The sequence below is a fragment of the Diorhabda carinulata genome, chromosome X (genome assembly GCF_026250575.1).
Source record: "Diorhabda carinulata isolate Delta chromosome X, icDioCari1.1, whole genome shotgun sequence".
Taxonomy (NCBI): Eukaryota; Metazoa; Arthropoda; class Insecta; order Coleoptera; family Chrysomelidae; genus Diorhabda; species Diorhabda carinulata.
Window position 1 is genome coordinate 38,546,200 of NC_079472.1, and position 15,227 is coordinate 38,561,426.

Below are 15,227 nucleotides of genomic sequence, written 5' to 3' on the forward strand. Positions count from 1 at the left end.
TTCAATTGCATGGACTATATAAATATTCTGATCTCATAAAATGTATAATACGTTTGAAAAAAAACTTAAATTTGTTAAAAATCATAATCATCATGAATAAATGATTGTTTTTGAATCACAAAAAATACTGTCAAGCTGGAGGATTGACTTGGAAAGTAGCAGGACGTTCACAGGTTCAAAAGCAACCTTAAAAGAACCGATAATCTCAATGATCAAGACATTCAGAACAAGCGGTTTCACCATAAAACAGACATCTTGAAAATATTCGTATAACATAAACAAGAAAAACGTTTAATGATTTATGGGGCTGTTTCTTATATCGGTATGTGACCATGTAAGAAACCTAGACTGAACAAATCGGAGACATCTGAGTCGACTTGATTCATTGACTAGTCATCCGAAGCGAGCTTACACTATCCACTGTCAAGGTTATGAACCCTGTACCTTAGAATACACACGGGATATTGCTCATTTTTGACAAAAGGGAAACATATTATAGTGAAAATAATTTTCAATAATTGAGCTTTTATATCCACCACATTCTTCAGATCTGTCTCCCAACGATTACCGACTGTTCCCAACCCGGAAACAATACACAAAGAATATAATAAATGAATCATACCCAACATAGAAGCCGATAGAGATTCGAAATTTGTTGGGCTGATCGCGTTACTCTCGATTCATTCAGAAATCTCAAAACAACTTCACTAGATTGGTGGTTTATTGATCGATTGATACTTTTGGTTTATACAACTTCATGAAGGTTAAGATTGAGAAAAATTCTTCAACGAGGTTTGGTCGAGTTGTTTTTTTGATATAATAATATTCGATTTCTAGAGTATTGCTTTCAAAAAATAGATAGTAAATTTGATGAGCTCCCCAAATTTCAATTCGACCGTATATTGAGTTCTAATTATTCCATAGACTGGAAATTCCCACAAAAATAGAAGTTTTAACGAAACTATAAAATTGAGTGATTTATGGTGGTTATCTGAACCCATAATTGATTTTCCATCTTTATCGTTCTTATGATTGTTATCAGCATATTTCAAGTAGTTCCTCTCCAGTCGCTAGCTCCACTCTTCCTGTGATTGCTAGAATCTCCAAGTAGATTGGACTTAGAGCCCCATCAATTCTAGATGTTTATTAAGCTTACAAAACCTTATTGATTGATACATGAGAATTTGAAAATTTTGGTGATTGTTTTAATGCAATATAAACTATTCTGTTCACCTTTGATACCATAAACTCTCCCACCATAAACTCGAGTTGCTCTGAAAGCATGTGGTAGTCCAACGAATAGTATTGACATAGCTGTTTTGAACATTTATCAACATGATGACCCTCGTACTTAGGTACCCAGGCCACCGTGTCTTTACTACAGTCACCCAGTGAGATTCGTACAAACAAAATCCCAAATTAGCGCATAATTCAGCACTACAGAATTTATTGTTTTTAGAGCTACTTGTTTATCTATAAAAAAATCGATATTTTAATTTGTATCTTCCAGTTTCTTGCATAGTGGTAGTTCATCGTTATTTCTGCTTTTTTTACGTCCTTTGTTAGGTACATTAGAAGAGCAATTATTTTTTTAGCGCCCCTATTTTCACTATAACACCTTTCGAAATATATGGGACAGTTGTTGAAACTATATTTTGGGATAGTTTCATCAATATATCATCACATCATCCGATATCAGCTGCACTAATAACAAAACTTTGTATGATTATATTTAGTAGTAGTAGATTCAGCAAAATTCTCACTACAGCTGTGAGAATAGTTCCCATATTCTCCATGATACGTGGTTACGTATTAATCTATCACACCATCGAGTCATAAGTTTTCATTGGTTTGCCAATAACTAAAATATATATCGATTAAGTTCAAAACTAGCAGAATTAATATAGAAGGCGCAAGTTCGCAATACCAGATTCTGTAACGTCAATTATCAGAATTCCGGTAGTAATATTAAGAAAAAATGTGAATGTAAACGAAAAAGTGCGAATATCAGATTGCAATTAAGTTGGAATTTCTGGAACTGTTATAATGAGCACTCTGTTTACACTACCACAACACCAATACTTACATTTAAACCGAAACGCGTTTTGATGACCAAGTTGTCGTCTTCAGAGAGGTCATAAAGGAATAGCCCCTTAACCTTATTTAAACTGTTCTCACATTTCATCATATCAATGCTTTCAAGCGCATGCAATAATTCATTATTTGATATTGACAATATTTATATATATTTCGTGATTTTTCGTTCAGTCCATAATTTAAATGAGATATGTCCTCTTTACACTGGACATAAACGAGTCTCTTAGTCTGCCTAAGGTAAGTTCCAGTGCAAATTTGCTCTGGAAACAATCATAATTATGAAATAAATATAAACAATGTTAAATTGTTAAAAAGTGTATCCAATGATAAATTATTGAATTCATTTGAAAGCATTGCGATTTTTAAATGTAGGAACACGTTAACTGAGGTGTGAAACTTCCCGTGGTTTTACCCCTGGAATGATTTTTCGCGGGAGGGAGAATTTTTGGAGAAATTTAGTATGAACTAGGTAGAGTTAATATGTTTTAGTTTACCTTTATTCCCTGAAGACGATAACTTGGTTATCGAAAGGTACGTCATATCCTGTAATTGTGAGTGTTGGTGGTTCAAATGTTAATAAATTCTATAATAAACCAAATTAATTAACTATAAAAATGTGGGTCTAATTCAAATGAAAACATAGACGAATATTTTTAACGAAATTTTTTTAAAGACATTTAACATTCTTTCAAAAATCCAAATAAAAAAATATGTAAGGTAAATGACACAAAATGAAAGTTAAAACAAATCAGTAGCTAACATTTTTTGATGTCTGGAATTAATGAGGCAATGTGCGTTTTAAGGGTGATATTTTAATACATGTTTCTTTGCATTAGCTAATTTTTGTGAAGTATAGCGGCTGTGATTCGTTTTTTAACAACACCGTGTGATCTACTGAAGATTATTTCATACAATTGACACTTGTTGAATGGAGAAGTTTGTTGATTGAGAGAATTAGTGATATATGAATGATTATTTTATCAAGTTCGTACGAGTATATCGAATGTTAATGCATAGACATAAATTTTAACGTATAATAGAATCAAAATAATTTTTAGAAATTTTTCAAAGTGAATTTATACGAAATAACTGAAATTTTTATGTTTCACTCATTGGCGAATATCTTCAAATAATAGTTTTCCCTACTACTATTAACTGTTTACCACTAAGCAGCGAAAGTTAAATCACAATTTAATTGATTTTTTGTTGATACATTTTTTCCCCAAATGTACTTTTTGTAACCGTTTCGTTCCCTACTACAGCTTATTAATTTTTTATCACCAGTAAATTATTTAGGGAGTGAAAATCGATAAATAAGTTTTCCACGTTTTGAATAAATTAGGTACCTTTTTGGATGAATCGTAGCGAATTATATATTTCCATTTTTTCTAGGATATTTTCTGTAATAAGCTTGAAACAAATAACATTTCTCAAGCCAGCTAGATATAGCTCAAGCTTGTACTTCCCTTTAAAAATTGGGGGTGATATCTATCATTGGTAGGGAATTGCAGGTGGAGATCCCTTCGTTTTATGGCTCTAGAAAATCGAAAAATCATCCGATTTCAATAAATTTTTTTTTTAATTTTCATTTTACGGCAGAATTACGAGAAAAATTATGGGAATAAAAAAATGAGAACTTATTTTGGTTCATGGCTTTAAATGTTCAAGAAAATTGTGTAGAATTGTGTGAAACGAGCAAATTGAAATAAAATTATACAAAAATGTTGATTTATCATGTTTTCACAATTAAAAATAATAACAATTTTTCATAAAATTGACCTTTTCTCCCATATAACCATTTGTATCTTTTTTAATAAGTAATCATTAAAGTGAACAAAAACATTCTTAAAATCATTTATTTTAATCAAATGTACAATATTAAAAGTTAACTTTGAAAAATTTTCCCCATTAAAGAAATGTTATCTTACTAAGGCCTTTAAGAGAATTGGGTGAGTGGCGGGGGATTGTGTTTGAAATGTAGACCGAATGTGAACATTTGTTCTGAATTTTTAGCGCACCCCCTCCACCCCACTCCTAATTCTCTCTATTTGCAAGTTCGTTTTAAAATTATCGTCTTTGAAAATTTTATCTCTTTTTTCTTCAAAACACAAATAAATTTTTTGCCACTAAACATGAAAATATCAAATTTTGCAGTCAAAAATATTATTTCAATTCAATTAACATTCAAGAATCATCATACATAACACATAATTTTTTTGTGAATATTCATTTCATTCAAGTACGAGTATTATTCGACTATGTACATTAATAATGATAAAAGTTGATTTTGTGAAAAAATAATAAATAAACATTATTATGTGATTTTCATTTTTCAACTTATTCGTTTGTTTTGGAGTGTAACAAAAAAAATACATATAAACTTCGTTTGTTGCTTGGCACAAAAGTTATGAACGATTATATACGAAGTGCGTTTATGATCACATTTAAAGTCATAAAACTATATGAAATCTTCATGTAACATATTTCCCATATTTTTTCCCTTAAAGCGGCCGTGAAAACGAAGATTTTAAAAAAAATTCAACGAAATCAAATGATTTCTCGATTTTCTAGAGCCAAAAAACGAGGGGATCGCGGAAGTATAACATTACGATGAATTTCACGTACAGGCTTTTTCATAATTATGTATATCCACTGAAATAATATATTTCATGCATTAAGTTTGTTCACCCTATTAACTTATGCTTTAAAAAAATAGCGTTAGTAGTTATGAGTAATTTCACTAATTTTTTTAAACTAACAAAACACTCTTCTCAACAAGCGTCAAAATTGTTTCCTCTTTATCCAAATCACAGAGTTCCTTCATTGCAGTTGTTTGAAAATAAAAACATATTAAACAATGTAATATCTTAGTCTACATTATATCCACACACATGATAGGAAAATTTCATTTCTTCAATCAATCCTTGTGAAGAATTTTATAATTAAACAGTAAATTTAACATAAGTCAGTGACTTATGTGACCAATTTGAGAAGATAATAACTTGAACGGATATCCAAGAATTGAATTCTAATATTACGATGAATCAATTATCTTGTCAATCCACTTCTAACAATATTTCAGATTTCTCGTTTTTATTACACTTTATTCAACTTGTCGAATTTGTCTGTTTTTAATTAACCTATTCACTTGAAATTACGCACACTTTCTCGCTCTTAAAAATCTCACTAATAGAAAGCTCTACGGGAAATGAAGGATAATTTTAATATGACAGTACTAATTTTAACGTGATATTAATAGAGAGAATGAAATTGTCTTTATTGACTACTGAAGAATACAAGTTGACTTAACTATGGATCCATATACGGATATTGGAGGTTGTGTGGTTAGGTCGTCGCCTTGTAGTCAAATGGATTCGTGTTGATGTTTAATTGGAGTTTGTGCAATTTTGGATTTTTATTATTTAATAGCAATATTTTTATTTGAAGAAATTCAGTTCAATTCCACAATTTGTTCTGAAATAATTAATTTATATAAGCCTTCAGCCAAATGAGATTTTATATATAAAATAGCTTCGATATCTCAATTATTCGAAAATGCCATTTAAAATCCTATGATTGTTGGTATTAGTTTTATTTAAAACGCGTATAAAATAGTGGAATTATCTTATAAAAAATTTGCAATCTAAAACCCTAAAACTCAAAAGGGTGAAAGAAAAGTATATGTAAATTTTTTTAATTCCATTTTATTTAATGCGTTCTAATAAATCAGCAAAAATCTTTTGTACCATTGATTTTTGAGAATTATTCAAATAGTAAACTCTGAACATTTATGTACAGAAATGTGAAGCAAAATGGTCATATGGAAACTATCACTTTCTAATAATAGTTAGGTAAAAAGTCCTCTATTTAGTAAAGTCAAAATTCAAAGTACTAACGTACATTCTGATAGAGTCAAAATTATTTAGAAATAGTTGTGATGCGTAAAAAATTGTAAATTTAAATAAAGTAAATAACCGCAGTAGTAATACAATGAACTGCGGCAGTTATAAATATTAAAATGTTTTTGAGCTCACAGTATAAATTACACTTATTTCGATTATTTTCCTTTATTAAATAGACTACAAAAAAATTTCGAAAATATTAGGAAAACATTTATTTCATTCTTTCAATTTTATATATTTAACACGGTTGTAATAAATATTTAGGCAAAATTTCGTTATATTCGTACGTTCATATAAACTACAATTCCAATTAACCAAGAATTCAATACAGACAAGTTAATTAATAATTGAATCTTATTTCATAACCGAGATTCACGAGATTATAACAAAATCAATTTATTCAATTATTCACAAAACTATAAATTACATTAATTTGTAATTTCACTGAACGTTTTATCTCTGGAAATTAAGCAATATATAAACGTAAATACCAAAAATGAAATTGTATCCGCCTGATCTAGGCGGAAGAAAAGTGTATTTATTTCTCACACAGAATTCAGATTTAAACTTTAAGGCAAATATATTTTCGGCTTTATATATATATAACTAACTCATGCTACTCGTTGAAGTTTATGAGCCTTCTATATCTTCCGGTTCTGTGAATTGATAACCGATGCCGCCGGCATAAGAAAGGAGTGGGAAAGTATTTTCAGCTTTTTTTTATTAAACGATTTATTTTCATATGAAAGCCACCTTTATATTTATAATTATCACACAGCTAAGCAATAAAGGGAGAATTTGAGAAAACAATAAGAAAATAGTTTGGTAATTTGAAAATTGAATCAAACAGAATCGAATAACAAATAAATTTCTAATTATAACATAATTACTGACTTAAATATAACGAGTAAGTACTCACTCTGTTGTCGATTTTTGTAGCTAACTGATTCAAGTGTGTCAACAGTAGTTATTATTCAGATTACCAGGAAAATGTGTATCCAGCACCCTTACGTTTTTTTAAATATTTTCCCATATTCATATTTCTTCTGTAATCCTCGTTCTTTGAATATACATTTTTACCAAATTATATGGGATGTTTCACACATTTGGCGATGTTTATCTCGAAATTTTAGGTTTTGATGTCGAAATGTCAAATTTGACATTGCAATCATAAAGTTTGACATTTTTAATAGTAAACGTACTCAGATCGTGTTGTCATACGAGTGCTATTTGAGTTGTTTACAGATGTTTGAAACATTCATCTTGGTCAAAAACTGGAAGTGAATCTTGCGATGATTTTTTGACTTTCGGCGTGGATTCAACCTCAACAGCAGTGTGCCGATCAACTCACTTCGAGTTTTGGTGATGAAGCATCATCTCGAGCAACTATGTTGAGTTGATTTTTCAAATGTAATTGTGGTCGCCCTTCGCTACAGGATGAATATCGTGAAGGTCGCGTAAAATCGGATTTTGTGTTATAAAAAATCGATGCTGTGCGTCATGTGACATACCATGATATTGAGGTATACTTGGGCATTAGTTCCACTCGCATACATTCAATATCGCATAAACATTTGGCTGTCAAAAAGATTTATTTGCCTTGATTGCTGCATAATTAGATAATCGTTCAAAAAAAAGCTCACGTCGAATGATGCGAAGAAATTCTGAAAAACTTTAACCGCGATACTTCAAAATACGTCTATAAGATCGTGATAGTCGATGAATCATGCATCTATGCATATGACCCTGTAATTAAAAAAAAATTGAAGGGATGGGTCTTTCAAGATGAGCCAAATCCAACTAAAGTTGTTTGCGCACTAAATAATTCCAAGTAAATTGTGGCTTGTTTTTTAGATGTAACTAGACATGTCACCACCGTTCGATTAGAGCAACGTAGAACGGTTAATTCTGACTAATACACTAGCATTTGTTTGCTACAAGTGTTCGAAAAAATATGTGAAACCATCGCAGAAGACGAATCAGTCTGCACCTCGACAATGCTAGCACAAGCACACATTGTATTCCTGGTTTTGACATTGATATTTGACAATGCTCTCATTCATCAGTTCAAACTAAAACGTTTTTGAACAATCAAAACATTAAATTGATAATTCTTTAGTCATACTGTGCTTGTTTACACCTGTTTTTGCTTGAATAAATTGTTGAATGTTTTTCTATACTTCAAAAAGCGTTTGATATATTCAAATCACCTGTTTTGAAGCTACTTTAATCGGAATGGAGAAAATGCTTTGACAATTGGGAAAGAATATATTGAAAAACAATAAAGCCACATCCAATTATCAATTTTTCTCCATCTCAAAACGTAAGTAGCAACCCTCGTATTGTAAAGTTCTCAAACTTGTAACAGAGATCATTGACGAACATTTGTATAAAGTGTGAGCTAAGGAGTAACATACAACGCCGCGCATAGGCACTCTATCTCTATTCCACACCAACACCCCTTCTGCCCATTTCTGGCCATGATATGAGTTTTTGTAGCTTCCATTCGACCAAATTACTGAAATGCTAAGGTTCATTTCTCGAATCATAACTTGGTTGGTCTACATAGAGGCCTTTCATTTAGTGTTAAAAATGTTAATTATCCAATCATCAATCATTATATCCACAGGATCTGTCCATTTTATTATTTCTACCTTTGACTCATACGTCAACATCTTCTACTTCGAACATTTATCTTATAATCGTTGATTATTTGCTGGTATCGCAGTATATGGCATTTTTTGTAAGTATTATTCTCATCTCAGCTACGTCCAGATATGTCGGAACAAATTTTCTTAATTCTGAGTTTGCTTTTGTTTGACACATGATTATGCCTTCAGATGATGTCACATTTGCCTGGGTCTCTTAATTTTCTGCTACTGATAATGCTGATGCAATTGTATTTCCTCATAACCTGATTCAATGTCTTATATGTATATATAAACAATTTGTGGCATTCTGGTCCCTCAGATATTGTGAGGGATTCAAAGTGTAAGAGTATTTTTAGATTGAATATCTCTGCTATTTTTTCGAATTTTCATGCCATTATCTGTTGTAGATCATCCTTATTTCAATCTATAAGAACAGTGTGAGAGTAACACATAATTATAGTGATTATTTCTGTCAAGATCGAGCGAATGCTTTCTTTTTGTTTCATACCATTCGCAACTGATATATTAGAAACTTATTTAGACAACATTTTACAACAACATAAAACTGGTTCATTCCATATATTTATTTACTTATTTCTTGATTTAATGTCTATTATTTATTTTATCTTATACTGATAATATTGTAATGAGCTCAGATATTTTCTTATTTTTCTATTCCGTTAAACATTTAGTAACGTAGTAGTATTATATTTAACACATTGACTACTCTGTATTTATGTAATTTTCTTATGTTGGAAACGTTGATTTTGAATAAATTTCCATTTTCATTTATTTCTAGTACATTTTAAGAGATATGCATTTAATCAATATCTACTAAACCAATACAAAATTTTCTTTTCAATAATTTATATTTCAAATAGTATATTTATAGGAGATTATTTGTGGGATATAAATATAATTGATTATAATTCCATCAGCGTTTTCGGAAAGAATTGTGAAATTTTCAATTAAAGATATCGGTTTATAATTAGAAGACGTGTTCTATAAAGTGTTTTTGTGATGTGGTTTGTTAACAGCTGTTGTGAAATCGGAAGGGAAAAACCCCAATTCAATTAACATATTTGAGTGAGTGGCTGTGGTGTTTCATAGGATATAGATCCACACAAAAATGAGCTGAACTTGTTCAAGTGTATACGGGTCATCGTCCTTCTTTTTTAAATTGAAATTCCAGGCTTTATTTCCATATGGTACTTTTTATGAGATTATCAAATTAATTGCTTACCGCGCTATTATTTCTCACTATAGCAGATAGATGGAATGTAGTTTTCATACTTTAAAAATGTGTCTTAATAACAGTGTATAATTAGTAATATTTTCATCTGCGTTCTGTTTCGTTTGTTTGTATTCATTTTTGTTCTGACGTTCCCTTTCAACTATTTTTAGTATTATGTATTGTACGTTTTTGTCTCTTTTTCGATTCATATTTTTATATTACTTAACTGATTCAGCACATTATTACAATATTTCTTCTTAACTACTTCTTAACTTTTGTTAAGTCAATGTCTTTTATTTTGTCTTGTCTCCTTTTTTGATTAATACTTGATAAAACTGAGATTTTCTGTTCTGAGTTGGTGGTCGTCTTTTTTTCGTTGAAACTGGATCTTCAATTACATATTCCTGTTTTTTCCTCTATAGTTTGATACTATCTTTATCTGCAAATTCAGAAATAACTTCATAAAGACATAAACCCGAGGCTGAACAATTGATGGCGTATAAAAGAATCAAGATATTATTCTATTCACAGATCTCAGAGATGGCAATGACTTACAGATTCTCAAGTGAACTTATTTTGAAAAGAATAGAAATAAACCAAGAAGTAAACATGCTGATAGAAGAGAAAACTACCGATTTCTATGATATGATGAGAAACACAAAGTATTAACTTATAGCAAATGAACGGAAGATGGATTGTAGAATATACATCAAGGATATCGTTTATTGCGAACCTACATGATATAATAGTCTTGCAAACATCAAATAATTGTGGTAATAAAAAAAATCATCCAATTATTTTCAGTCAATACCAATATGAGATAACAATATTGTGATATAAATTTCATTTCATAGCAACTACACGTTTAATTTCAAATACCTAACAACAAACGTTTCCGAGTTTTCCCTTTAATTGGATAAAAATTATATAAAAATTTTATTAATGCCTACACAGGCTACGAATGATCACTTGTTATTAATTCTATCTACATTAAAATGGATCATCCTTGTATTCAACAAATCCATTATACGCTTGTTATTTGGTGAGTATTGTTTATATTTATTGAAAAATCGAATATTGATGGAAACAGACCAATGAATAATGACTCGTATATGCGTGAAATATTCGGGTGTAAATATTTACGATTCACTAGAGCCGTGCAAAATGGATTTGTTGTTGAATTGAGAAGAAAAAAATCCATCGAACATATAGGATTTATACAGGATGATGAAGTGGAAAGGATAATTTTGAATGTCGGTACTTAAGGTATTATACAATGGTATAACATATGGTCCTTATGTATGGAATAAGTTCAATTTTAGCGTTATTATATACTGTGTCAAAGTAAATCTGAAGAAAGTCGATTTTCATTGTTAAAAAATGATTAAATTATAAAAATATCACACCCCTCCAGCACCCGCACTGAATTATAAGTACCTCTTCGAAAATTTGAAATTAAGAAAGGGGGTTTCTGGTACATTGTTGGAAAGATATTTTAGTCCTCTGTTGAGCAATTCAATTTCTGTCTAAATGTGGTGTAAACTGAGAAAATTAGTTTTTCAAATTTTGATAATGTCTCTATCACAAAAGGTAGAAAGATGATGTCACATGATGTATTTTTCAATTAAATTGAATGTTCAAAATGACCACCATTCACTTATTAACAATAACCGAAGTGATTTTGGAGTTCTCGTACATTTTTGTTTGACCTCAGGGGTTATTTTTTTAATTTATTGCGTTATCCTAGCTATTAAATTAGCAATATTGTCTAGTCTATTAAAATATACTTAAGATTTCAAATAAGCCCATAAGAAGTAATCAAGAGGAGTCAATTCGGGAAAAATAGCCGGCCATTCGAACGTTCCACGTCTTCCAATTCATTGAGATAAACCTCGTTCAAATAATCTCTAACTGTATGTGCAAAATGCGGTGGAGCTCCATCTTGTTGCTAGTAAATAGATTGATCTATCTCATTTAGATGATAAACATCAGAAAAATGTCTTTGTAATGTAAGCACTTAGAAATTAAGGTGGTATTGGAGGGAAATAATATTTTCATACTGTAAATTGCCCATTTAAGAATAAAAATCGATTTGTTTGGGGTTTTTTACACATAGTACATAGTAACGCTAGAATTGAAATTATTCCATACATATGGAGCGCATTGTATATATTATAAGTGTGAATTTTATTTAATACTACTAAATATATGGTCCAAAATGATTCAGTTTGATAATTTAATAATTTCACAATATTTAAGTGAAAGGTCTAAATTGAAACTACAACAAACATTCCTATATCACTCATTTGTTGAGATAATTGATAGAGAAAGAAGCTACTTTGTATGGCTTTGACAGAGAGAGAGAGAGAGAAAGAGATTTGATGACTATTTTTTGGTGGGATAAAAAATTTTTTTAAAGGAGGAAGGTTTTTTGGAGTAGCTAGCAAAAGAAAGAAAAAACAGCGGAAAAGTGACTCGTAGAAGACGAAAAGAGAGTTTCGGCGCCAGTGAAAACGGTTCTTTCCAATTTTGGGTTTATATTATAAATGCTACATCTTAAATCTTCAAATATACAATTGCAATTATAGATATATTGTACTTCCAAACAATTGAAATACAAATATTATTGATCTATGGAGTACGAATTCCAAATGTGCATTACATTTGCAAAAATATTGTTTCCCTCGGAATCAAGGCGAATCTGAAATCATGATCTTGGACAAACGCTTCGACATGATCAACTTCTGCTAGTTTCTCTCTAACCATAGATTCACACGCTCATTCCAACCCCTTTTCTGTTGGTTGTCAATGTGTTTTTCTGTATTCTTTTTGCTTTCTCCAAAACCGTATCTTCAGATGTTCCTGAGTCCTTTTATTTTAATCAATTTATCATTCTTTTGTTGTCACTGCTTGTCCCTATAACGTATTCCAATGTCATGAAATGCGCTTGTATACGATTTTCTTGCTTCATGGATTCTACTCCAAAATGAGCTGATCCACATTCCTAAAAAGTCAAATAATACAACATGTTAAAGATTTTTGCTCTTTTTACTTACAACGAATAAAATATCCTTTAAATTCGATCAATACGATTGATTCTCTTGATATAGTTTCTCATTTCATCCTTTATCATATTGGATACTGGATGGTTTGAGAAATCTCTTTGTCAGATTCGCGTTGACGTTTTCATTTCCTCGTCAGATTAGGGGCGAGTTATATTTGAGTAGATATATATGCCCATAGTCTTACATTGTGAAATGCTTCAGCTTGCGTTCAGAATTCTATAACCTTTGTTTAATCTCTCACCATGAAAATAGTATCTGTTTGTATGGACATGTTCACCAATTATGACTTTATTGAATACAGGCTATACTATTGTTTCTTGTTTATTTGTTTATCAATTTTAGTTGCTCATTGTTAATTATACATATTATAACAATTCATTTGGTGCATTATCTTCGATCGAATCACCTTCTTACTTGTCAGTATACTATAATTCAATTGACATTAATTTATTCGCATGAAATCAGGAATTAAATCATCTCACTCTTTGTCTACTCAAATATATTTTTTATAATATTGACAATGGAAATTTACAAAAAAAAATTATGATGAATAACATATTTTAACATAGTTTCTGTACGTAATAGAGTGATTTAAAACAATTGCTCGAAATTTCAACAGAAGTTCTTAATTATAGATAATCAACAAAATCTCTTACTCTTTTAATGAAGAAATCACATTAAAATCAGTATTTTGTCGAAAACTGTTCGTCGACTTTGGCCATTAAGTAAATTTTCTCTCATTGCCACTGAGTCTAATTAAGTAATTGCAATTTCACATTCCGCTAGATCGCTCATCACTTACTAAGAGCTTCCGTTCCCTCTTTAAAAGTTTCTAGTTTGATGGAAATACAGTTGGTTTTCTTGCTCTAACAGGTTTCATGCGACAATGTGTATGAAAGCCTATTGTAGCGTGGAAACTGAATAAAACTTGATACTCGATACAAATATATTTCAAAACATCTATCTTAGTAATTAGTTACTTCTATTTTCCTGACTATGACGAAAAAATAAGGTTATTCACAATTAAATTTATTTTTCAGATAATTGGGAAGAAATTCTTACTTTATAACTAGAAAACTTTTTCTAAAATAAGGATAAAAATTAGAAACATTGAGTAAAGGCATTACAATATACTTCATTGCCTAATCACCTATAGGTTAGGTTAGAACCAGCAAATTAGATTCGTTGTGGTTCGCTCGGATGCATACTATGTTACCATTTACTATCCACAATTTGAAATATTAATTATTATTCTTAACCACTTTTTTCCCGTTTTTTTCCCTTTTATAGCTTATTTTTAAGCATTTCAAGCAAAAATGATATTTTGTACTTTATCCATGTCCTATTTCATCAAGGCAACTTGCATTTGACGTCATTTTTTCCGCAAGAAAGGATATCGGCAGAACAAATACTCGATCATGTCATCTTCTCCGTTGCACTCATCATCTTCTTAAACTATATACATCGATCCCTGACCAAATTGCTCTAGATATCGTGTAGTCAGTCGCTTTTGTTATTAAAATCAACGAAAGTTTATAAATGATGCTCCTCCTAAGCAAATACCAAACAAAACAAAGATCCAAATAGAACAGAAATTCTCCAACTCAAACTAAAGTAACTAGATATGATACTTTGTCTATAGAACGTGAATCTTATTATCTTATTTGTTCGTTCAATCACCTTTATGTGATAATATATCTTGCTGTATTGTTTCTATTCCTGTGTCAATATGAACGAAGATGCTAGGTCTGAGTATTAGAGAAAATTGTCTTGCTCCTTAGTATAAATAGACCCACTGATCCCGGTTAGGCTAAATCTATTAGATAACGAAGGTACCACGAGGCTTTAGAGGCTTTTTAACCCAATTTACAATAGTAGAAGCTACAAGATGCGAGGACCACAGATTAATTAGCTTGATATTATGAGAATATTTTTGAAAATGTTTCACTACAGAATTTCCATGCGAATACTACACTACTGCTACAACCGAATAAAAGATGAAGTGTTTATAAATTACGAAAAAGCTTTTGACAGTGTGCAATACTATAAACTCGTTCAAATACTGAGGCGACTTGACACAGACCAGAAATATATACGCTGTATTGAAAACTTGTATTGGAAGCAATCAGCTGCAGTTATAGTCGATAACCAAGTTTCGAAAGTCCAGAAAATCCTTAGATGTATTTTGGAGGGATGTATCCTCTCCCTACTCCTGTTTAACGTTTAATCGGAAAACATTATTCAAGAAGCCCTCGAGGGACAACAATTAGTCATCAAA

General features: G+C 30.6%; 1 protein-coding gene across 10 annotated transcripts in view; it reads right to left on the reverse strand.

The window, feature by feature from the left end:
• Positions 1-15,227, reverse strand: part of LOC130902217 (CUGBP Elav-like family member 4) — a 1,507,660-nt gene that overhangs the window by 178,217 nt on the left and 1,314,216 nt on the right. The window contains exon 1 of one of the 10 annotated variants that reach the window (XM_057814164.1): positions 6,919-7,160. The exons of the other annotated variants lie outside the window; for them this stretch is intronic. The gene's annotated coding sequence lies outside the window, so the exon portion shown is untranslated. Of the gene's footprint in view, positions 1-6,918; positions 7,161-15,227 lie in introns of those variants that run through there. 10 annotated transcript variants of the gene reach the window in all.